General features: G+C 38.2%; 1 non-coding gene across 1 annotated transcript; it reads right to left on the bottom strand.

The window, feature by feature from the left end:
* Positions 1-3,661: 3,661 nt before the first annotated feature.
* TRNAW-CCA (transfer RNA tryptophan (anticodon CCA)) lies at positions 3,662-3,733 on the bottom strand. The gene has a single exon. It is a non-coding gene; the product is annotated as a tRNA-Trp (tRNA).
* Between the last annotated feature and the right edge of the window lie 6,216 nt (positions 3,734-9,949).

Raw genomic sequence — 9,949 nt, 5'->3', positions numbered from 1 at the left:
TGCTGATGGATTCTTCTTTATTTCTTCCATGCCCTTGTTAAACATTTCTTTCATCTTCTCAATTCTTGTCTCTAGTCTATTTATCTGTAACTACGTTTTGATTTCAAGATTTTGGATCATCTTTACTACCATTTTTCTGATTTTTAAAAAAATGTAGACTCCTTATCTCCTCCTCTTTTGTTTGGTTTAGTGGCTTTTTATTATGTTCCTTCACCTGCTGAATATTTCTCTGCCTTTTCATTTTGTTTAGATTGCTGTGTTTGGGGCTCCCTTTCTGCAGGCTGGAAGTTCATGGTTCCTTTTAACAGTGAAATCTTCTCCCTTTGGGTGGGATTGGGCAAGTGGCTTTTCAAGGTTTCCTGGTTGGGAAAACTTGTGTCTGTATTCTGGTGGGTGGAGCTGGATCTCTTCTCTCTGGAGTGCAATGAAGTGTCCAGTAGTGAGTTTTGGGGTGCCTATGGTTTGGCATGGCTTTGTGCAGCCATTTAATGCTCACGGTTGTGTTCCTGTTCTGCTGAAGAATTAATGTAGTATGTCTTGCATGGAAACTTGTTGGCTCTTGGGTGGAGCTTGGTTTCAGTGTGGTATGGAGGCTTTAGTGTGGGCTCTTGTCTGTTAATGTTCCCTAGAGTCAGGAGTTCTTTAATGTTCTAAAGTTTTGGCCTCTGGCTTTTGGTTCTTCTCTTACAACAGCCTCAAGTCTTCTCCATCCATACAGCACAGAAGCTAACCCCCCTGGATTAATGGTGAAACAATTCTCCATAGCCCAGAACACCCAGAGAGATTCACAGAGTTACGTAGAGAAGAGAAGAGGGACAAAGGAGATAGAGGTGACTAGGAGGAGAAAAAGGAGTGTCAAAAGGGGAGAGAGCAGTCAAGCCAGTAATCAAATCCCTAAGTGAAAATGGATACTGAAGATTAGATTCTTAAAGGCACTAAATTGATGACAAATATAAAAATGCAAATATTAAGAACCTAGAATAGAGGTTAGACTCAGAAATACAGCATAAAAAATAGAAAACAAAATCAATCACAAAAAATTTAAGTGTATGTGTGGAATTTGCTTTTAAAAAATAAGGATTTTTTTGAAAAGTAAGAGCAGACTACAAAAATAAAAGTTAGATGAGTAATAAAGAATGCAAATTTTTTTGAAAATTAAAAATATAATAGTAAAAACATATCTAAGAATTTTTATGGAGCTGTTTTGGTCTGTGTGGTATCAGTTCACTGTCAGATAGTCTCTTTTTCTGGCTTGTACTTGTTCTCAAGGTCTATAGGAGCCCCTTAAAGGTACAGTCTCAGTGTAAACTGCTGGGTTTTACTCTGCTGCACCTGTCACTTCCAGAATGGTTTCCCCTTCTTTGTTTATTTTTGTATCCTCAGTTAACGAGTTTCTTCAGAGTCTAATTTCTGCCCTGACATAAGAGGGTGAAGGTGGCCACTTATTTAGGCTCATTTGTTCAGTTATGTTGTGGAGAGGGAGGGACACTGAAAACAAATACTGCTGGCATGTGTGGGGAGTGCTCATGGTGGATGTACCACACTGGGTTTGCCACATCCCAAGGCAGCTTGTACTTCCTGGATCCACACTGTTCAGGCTCCAGGTTTCTCAGCGAGGGTACTGTTCCAAGTGGGCTCTGCATTTCAAGCACTTCCCAGGTCAAAGTCACTCAGGTTCTCGGGTGTTCCGCAGGGGCACAGACCCAGATGGGCTGTGTGTTTTGTGCCTTTCCCTGGTCCAAGAAGCTCAGGAGACTGCATGCTTGGTGAGTGCGCTGTCCCAGGTGGCTGGTGCATCTTATTCACCTCCCAGGTCCCGCCCTCTTGGTTTCTCAGGTGCACCACAAGAGCACATCCCAGGTGTGCCGTGTGTCTGCTCTGGGGAGCTGATCTCAGGCTGTGACACTCTTGGCAGATTTCAACCCTCCAGGATCCCAGGATGTGATTAGCAGCTTGGAGCCTGCTCACAGTTTGGTGTAAAGTGCAGTCTCTGGGGCCTAGATTGCAGCAGCCCCTTGACTTCTGGCTCTGACTGTTGCATGCTTGCCTCTCTGCCTCCAGGGAGAGAGGGACCTATATGGCAGCCGGCTTGCTCTCCTTTGGTATTCACTCAATCCTTTGTTTTGTGAGTGGGCCAGGTGTCACCATACGGTGTTAGAGACTTTTGCAGGAAATGTCTTTACTTTTGGTCTCTTTGGCAATCCCACAGTTTGTGCTGCTATCTCACATTAACTCCCTCAGATTGTTTTCAGGGCATTCAGGTCTGGTCCTTACCCTAAGGACCAATGATGCATCTTGCACCTCCCTGTCTAGTCCCCATTCACTGGTGGCAAACACAAGCGTCTCTGCCACTTCTCCATCTCCATTTGTGGTTGTGGTTAGCCGTGTATTCTGTTGGTTTTTTTTCCCTCCCATTTATGTTGCCCTTTGAGATTCCAAATCTCCCTACAGACATGCCTGTGAGAGGGTTTCCTAGTGTGTGGAAACTTCTCCTTCATGACTCCCTCCCCAGGACGGGTCTACATCCCTAAATCTTTTGTCTCTGTTTTTGTCTTTTATATTTTGTCCTATCTCCTTTGAAGATACTGGGCTGCCTTTCTGGGGGCCTGGTGTCCTCCACCAGTGTTCAGAAGTTGTTTTGTGGAAGTTGCTCAACATTCAAATGATCTTTTGATGAATTTGTAGGGAAGAAAGTGGTCTCCCCATCCTATTCCTCTGCCATCTTTGGACCACCTTAAGATAGAACCTATTAAAAACAACAACAACAACAATCCTCTCTGCAAACAAAAGTCAGTGACTTCAATGGAGAATTCTACCAAATGTACAAAGAATAATTAATACCTGTCTTCTCAAACTATTCCAGAAAACTGAAGAAGAGAGAATACTCCAAGATTCATTGTATGAGGTCATCATCACCCTGATTCCAAAACAAACATTGCAAAAAAAATTATAGACCAGTATCTTTGATTAATATAGATGCAAAAATCCTCAGCCAGATTTTAGCAACCCAAATTCAATAATATAGAAAGGGGATCATATATCATGATCAAATTGGATTCATTCAATGGTCATGAAGATGGTTCAACATATGCAAATCAATCAATGTGATATTTCACATTAACTAAAGGAAAGACAAAACCCACATGATCACCTCAATAGACAAAGAAAAAGCATTTGGCAAAATTCAAAATCCATCCATAATAAAAATATTCATTGTGGTGGGTACGAAGGAAGCATATCTCAAAATAATAAAGGCCATTTATGACAAGTCCACAGCAAACATAATGCCCAGTGGTGAAAAACTGAAAACCTTTCTACTGAATTCAGCAAAAAGATAAGGATGCCAACTCTTACCGTGTCTATTTAACATACTATTGGAAGTCCTACACACAGTAATCAGACAAGAAAAATAAATAAAATGTATCCAAATTGAAATGGAAGAACTAATACTGTCAATATTTGGAGATGACATAATGTTCTATGTAGAAAACTCTGAATTCTTCACAATAACACTGAAGAAGTGAAGTGAAGTGAAGTGAAGTCTCTCAGTTGTGTCCAACTCTTTGCGACCCTGTGGACTGTAGCCTGCCAGGCTCCTCTGTCATGGGATTCTCCAGGCAAGAATACTGGAGTGAGTTACCATTTCCTTCTCCAGGGGTTTTTCCCGACCCAGGGATCGAACCTGGGTCTCCCGCATTGGAGGCAGATGCTTTAACCTCTGAGCCACCAGGGAAGCCCAATAACACAATAACACTATTAGAACTAATAAATGATTTCAGCAAGGTACAAGATTAATATATAGCAATCTGTTGTGTTTCTATACACTGATAATAAAATATCTGAAATTTTAAAAATCCCAATTATATATATACATATATATGTATATGTATATGTATATGGATGGCTTAGTGGTAAAGAATCCACCTGAAATTCAGGAGATGCAGGTCCACAGGTTGGATCCCTGGGTTGGGAAGATAGATCCCCTGGAGAAGAAAATGGCAACACACTCCAGTAATGTTGTCTGGGGAAACCCATGGACAGAGGAACCTGGTGGGTTACAGTTCATGGGGTCTCAAGAGTCATATATAGGTATGTATGTATGTATTACATGTCCCTTGGACAGCACGGAGATAAAACCAATCAATCTTAAGGGAAATCTTCCCTGAATGCTCATTGGAAGAACTAATGTTGAAGCTGAAGCTCCAGTATTTTGGTCATCTGATGTGAACAGCTGACTTATTGGAAAAGTCCCTGATGCTGGGAAAGATTGAGGGCAAAAGGAGAAGATAGCATCAGATGATGAGATGGCTGGTTGGCATTACTGATGCAATGGACATGAACTTGGGCAAACCTCAGGAGATGGTGAGGGACAGGGAGGCCTGGCGTTCTGCAGTCGATGGAGTTGCAAAGAGTTGGACATGACTGGGTGACTGAACAACAACAATGTATTATATGTATATATAAATGTAGAAATTAAATTAACCAAGGAGGTGAAAGATCTATATGCTGAAAAGTATAAAACATTAGTAAAAGACATTGAAGATGATTCAAAGAAATGGAAAGATACCCCATGTTCTTGGATTAGAAGAATTCATACTGATAAAATAAGCATACTACCCAAAACCACCTACAGATTTAAAGCAATCTCTATCAAAATATCCATGACATATCTCACAAAAGTAGACCAAATAATCCTAAAATTTATATGATGCTACAAAAGACCTAAAATTGCCAAATCAATCCTGAGAAAAAGAAAAGCTAGAAGTATAAGCCTTTTAGAATTCAGGTTCTACTACAAAGTTACAGTAATGAAAATGTTGAGCTGTTGGCCAAAAGCAGACATATTGATCAATAGTACAAAATAGTACAGAAGTAAACCCATACACCTGTAGTAAATTAATCAATGAGAAAAATGCAGCGAGACTATACATTGGAGAAAAGATAGTATCTTCAAAATTGGTGCTGGGAGAGCTAAACAACTACATGTCAAAGGATGATATTCAAACATAAACTTATACCATATACAAAATAAATTCAAAATGGTTTAAAGACATAAATGTAAGCCCTGAAACCATAAAATTCCTAGAGAAGAACATAAAACATTGATGTATATCATAGCAATATTTTCTTGTACCAGTCTCCTAAGGCAAAATAAAAAAGCAACAAACAAACAAACAAGTGAGCCCTAATTAAATGTAAATGGTTTTGCAGCAAGGGAAGCTGTCAACAAAATGAAAGATGACAACCTATGGAACAGGAGAAAATATTTGCAGATGATGAGATTGACTGAAGGTTAATATCCAAAATATGTAAACAACTTATACAACTCAATACAAAAAGCAAGCAACCTAATAAAATATAGGCAGAAAATCTAAATATTCTTCCAAAGAAGACAAGCGGATGATTAACAGACACACGAAGCAGTGCAAAACATCAATAAATACTAGAAAAATGTAAATCAAAACCACAATGAGGTATGACTTCACACCAGTCATAATCATCACCATCCCAAACTCTCTAGTTATCCCTTCTACCCATTCACACACTGCTATATTTAAAATGGATATGATCTTTTTAATGTGTTATTGGATTCTGATTGCTAGAATTTTGTTAAGAAGTTTTGCATCTATGTTCATCAGTGATGTTGGCCTGTGGTTTTCTTTTTTGTGGCATCTTTGTTAGGTTTTGGTGTTAGGGTGATGGTGGCCTCATAGAATGAGTTTGGAAGTTTACCTTCCTCTGCAATTTTCTGGAAGAGTTTGAGTAGGATAGGTGTCAGCTCTTCTCTCAATTTTTGGTAGAATTCAGCTGTGAAGCCGTCTGGACCTGGGCTTTTGTTTGCTGGAAGATTTCTGATTACAGTTTCAATTCCCGTGCTTGTGATGGAAAGTTGTACTTTTCTAAGAATTTGTCCATTTCTTCCACGTTGTCCATTTTATTGGCATATAATTGCTGATAGTAGTCTCTTATGATCCTTTGCATTCCTGTGTTGTCTGTTGTGATCTCTCCATTTTCATTTCTGATTTTATTGATTTGATTTTTCTCCCTTTGTTTCTTGATGAGTCTGGCTAATGGTTTGTCAATTTTATTTATCCGTTCAAAGAACCAGCTTTTGGCTTTGCTGATTTTTGCTATGGTCTCTTTTGTTTCTTTTGCATTTATTTCTGCCCTAATTTTTAAGATTTCTTTCCTTCTACTAACCCTGGGGTTCTTCATTTCTTCCTTTTGTAGTTGCTTTAGGTGTAGAGTTAGGTTATTTATTTGACTTTTTTCTTGTTTCTTGAGGTATGCCTGTATTGCTATGAACTTTCCCCTTAGAACTGCTTTTACAGTGTCCCACAGGTTTTCTGTTGTTGTGTTTTCATTTTCATTTGTTTCTATGCAAATTTTGATTTCTTTTTTGATTTCTTCTGTGATTTGTTGGTTATTCAGCAGCGTGTTGTTCAGCTTCCATATGTTGGAATTTTTAATAGTTTTTCTCCTGTAATTAAGATCTAATCTTACTGCATTGTGGTCAGAAAAGATGCTAGGAATGATTTCAATTTTTTTGAATTTACCAAGGCTAGATTTATGGCCCAGGATGTGATCTATCTTGGAGAAGGTTCCATGTGCACTTGAGAAAAAGGTGAAATTCATTGTTTTGGGGTGAAATGTCCTCATGACCAAGTGGGCTTTATCTAAGGGATGCAAGGATTCTTCAATATGCTCAAATCAATCAATGTAATACACCACATTAACAAATTGAAAAAATAAAAACCATATGATTATCTCAATAGATGCAGAGAAAGCCTTTGACAAAATTCAACATCTGTTTATGGTAAAAACTCTCCAGAAAGCAGGAATAGAAGGAACATACCTCAAGATAATAAAAGCTATATATGACAAACCCACAGCAAACATTATCCTCAATGGTGAAAAATTGAAAACATTTCCCCTAAAGTCAGGAACAAGACAAGGATGCGCACTTTCACCATTACTATTCAACATAGTTTTGGAAGTTTTGGCCACAGCAATCAGAGCAGGAAAAGAAGTAAAAGGAATTCAAGTTGGAAAAGAAGAAGTAAAACTCTCACTGTTTGCAGAAGACATGGTCCTCTACATAGAAAACCCTAAAGACTCCACCAGAAAATTACTAGAACTAATCAAGGAATAGAGTAAAGTTTCAGGATATAAAATCAACACACAGAAATCCCTTGCATTCCTATACACTAACAATGAGAAAATAGAAAGAGAAATTAAGGAAACAATTCCATTCACCATTGCAACGAAAAGAATAAAATACTTAGGAACACATATACCTAAAGAAACTAAAGACCTATATATAGAAAACTATAAAACACTGGTAAAGAAATCAAAGAGGACACTAATAGATGGAGAAATATACCATGTTCATGGATTGGAAGAATCAATATAGTGAAAATGAGTATACTGCCCAAAGCAATTTGTAGATGCAATGCAATCCCTATCAAGCTACCAACGGTATTCTTCACAGAGCTAGAACAAATAATTTCACAATTTGTATGGAAATACAAAAAACCTCGAATAGCCAAAACAATCTTGCGAAAGTAGAATGGACCTGGAGGAATCAACCTGCCTGAGTTCAGGCTCTACTACAAAGCCACAGTCATCAAGACAGTATGGTACTGGCACAAAGACAGAAATATAGATCAATGGATCAAAACAGAAAGCCCAGAGAGAAATCCATGCACCTATGGACACCTTATCTTTGACAAAGGAGGCAAGAATATACAATGGATTAAAGGGCTGGTGCACTGTGACGACCCAGAGGGATGGAATGGGGAGGGAGGAGGGTTCAGGATGGGGAACACATGTATACCTGTGGCAGATTCATTTTGATATTTGGCAAAACTAATACAGTTATGTAAAGTTTAAAAATAAAATAAAATTAAAAAAAATAATAAAGACAATCTCTTTAACAAGTGGTGCTGGGAAAACTGGTCAACCACTTGCAAAAGACTGAAACTAGAGCACTTTCTAACACCATACACAAAAATAAACTCAAAATGGATTAAAGATCTAACTGTAAGACCGGAAACTATAAAACTCTTAGAGGAGAACATAGGCAAAACACTCTCCGACATACATCACAGCAGGATCCTCTATGACCCACCCCCCAGAATATTGGAAAAAAAAGCAAAAATAAACAAATGGGACCTAATTAAACTTAAAAACTTCTGCATAACAAAGGAAACTATAAGCAAGGTGAAAAGACAGCCTTCAGAATGGGAGAAAATAATAGCAAATGAAGCAACAGACAAACAACTAATCTCAAAAATATACAAGCAACTCCTACAGATCAATTCCAGAAAAATAAATGACCCAATCAAAAAATGGGCCAAAGAACTAAATAGACATTTCTCCAAAGAAGACATATGGATGGCTAACAAACACATGAAAAGATGCTCAACATCGCTCATTATCAGAGAAATGCAAATCAAAACCACTATGAGGTACCATTTCATGCCAGTCAGAATGGCTGCGGTCCAAAAGTTTACAAGCAATAAATGCTGGAGAGGGTGTGGAGAAAAGGGAACCCTCTTACACTCTTGGTGGGAATGCAAACTAGTACAGCCACTATGGAGAAGAGTGTAGAGATTCCTTAAAAAACTGCAAATAGAACTGCTTTATGACCCAGCAATCCCACTGCTGGGCATACACACTGAGGAAACCAGAAGGGAAAGAGACACGTGTACCCCAATGTGCATCGCAGCACTGTTTATAATAGGCAGGACATGAAAGCAACCTAGATGTCCATCAGCAGATGAATGGATAAGAAAGCAGTGGTACATATACACAATGGAGTATTACTCAGCCATTAAAAAGAATACATTTGAATCAGTTCTAATGAGGTGGATGAAACTGGAGCCTAGTATACAGAGTGAAGTAAGCCAGAAAGAAAAACACCAATACATTATACTAATGCATATATATGGAATTTAGAATGATGGTAACAATAACCCTGTATGCGAGACATCAAAAGAGACACAGATCTATAGAACAGTCTTTTGGACTCTGAGGGAGAGGGAGAGGGTGGGATGATTTGGGAGAATGGCATTGAAACATGTATAATATCATATATGAACCAAGTCACCAGTCCAGGTTCGATGCATGATACTGGATGCTTGGGGCTGGTGCACTGGGACGACCCAGAGGGATGGTATGGGGAGGGAGGAAGGAGGAGGGTTCAGGATGGGGAATACGTGTATGCCTGTGGTGGATTCATGTTGATATATGGCAACACCAATGCAATATTGTAAAGTTAAAAATAAAATTTAAATTTAAAAAATCTATAAAAAATAATTAAAAAAAATAAAATGGATAGCCAACAAGGACCTACTGTATAGCACATGGAACACTGCACAATGTTATGTGGCATTTTGGATGGGAGGGGAGTTTGGGGGTGAATGAATACATGTATAATATATATGGTTGAGTCCCTTCACTGTTCACCTGAAACTATCACAACATTATATTTTAATCAGTTATACTACAATACAAAATAAAATCTTTGAAAGGTTACAAACAATAAATGCTAAAGAGAATGTGGAGAAAAGGGAACACTCCTACCTTGTTGGTATGAATGTAAATTGGTGCACACATTATAAAACACAGTATAGAGGTTTCTTAAAAATATAACTGCTGTGTGACAATCCCACTCTAGGAATATCCGGAAAAAAAGAAAACTCTCATTTGAAAAGATTTGTGCAGATAATTATGAAATATTGCAATTCATAGCAACACAGATGGGCCTAGAGAAGATTATGCTTAGTGAAAAAAGACAGAGAAAGACAAATACTATATGATATCATTTATATGTGGAATCTAAAAAATAATACAAATGAATCTATGTGCAAGATAGAAACAGAGTCACAGACATAGAAAATAAACTTATGGCTACCAAATGGAACAGGAAAGATGGAGGGACAAA

This window comes from Bubalus kerabau, chromosome X, assembly GCF_029407905.1.
Source record: "Bubalus kerabau isolate K-KA32 ecotype Philippines breed swamp buffalo chromosome X, PCC_UOA_SB_1v2, whole genome shotgun sequence".
In the NCBI taxonomy this organism is placed as follows: Eukaryota; Metazoa; Chordata; class Mammalia; order Artiodactyla; family Bovidae; genus Bubalus; species Bubalus kerabau.
The sequence above is the reverse complement of the archived record's forward strand: the minus strand, read 5'-3'. Positions and strand labels throughout refer to the sequence as shown.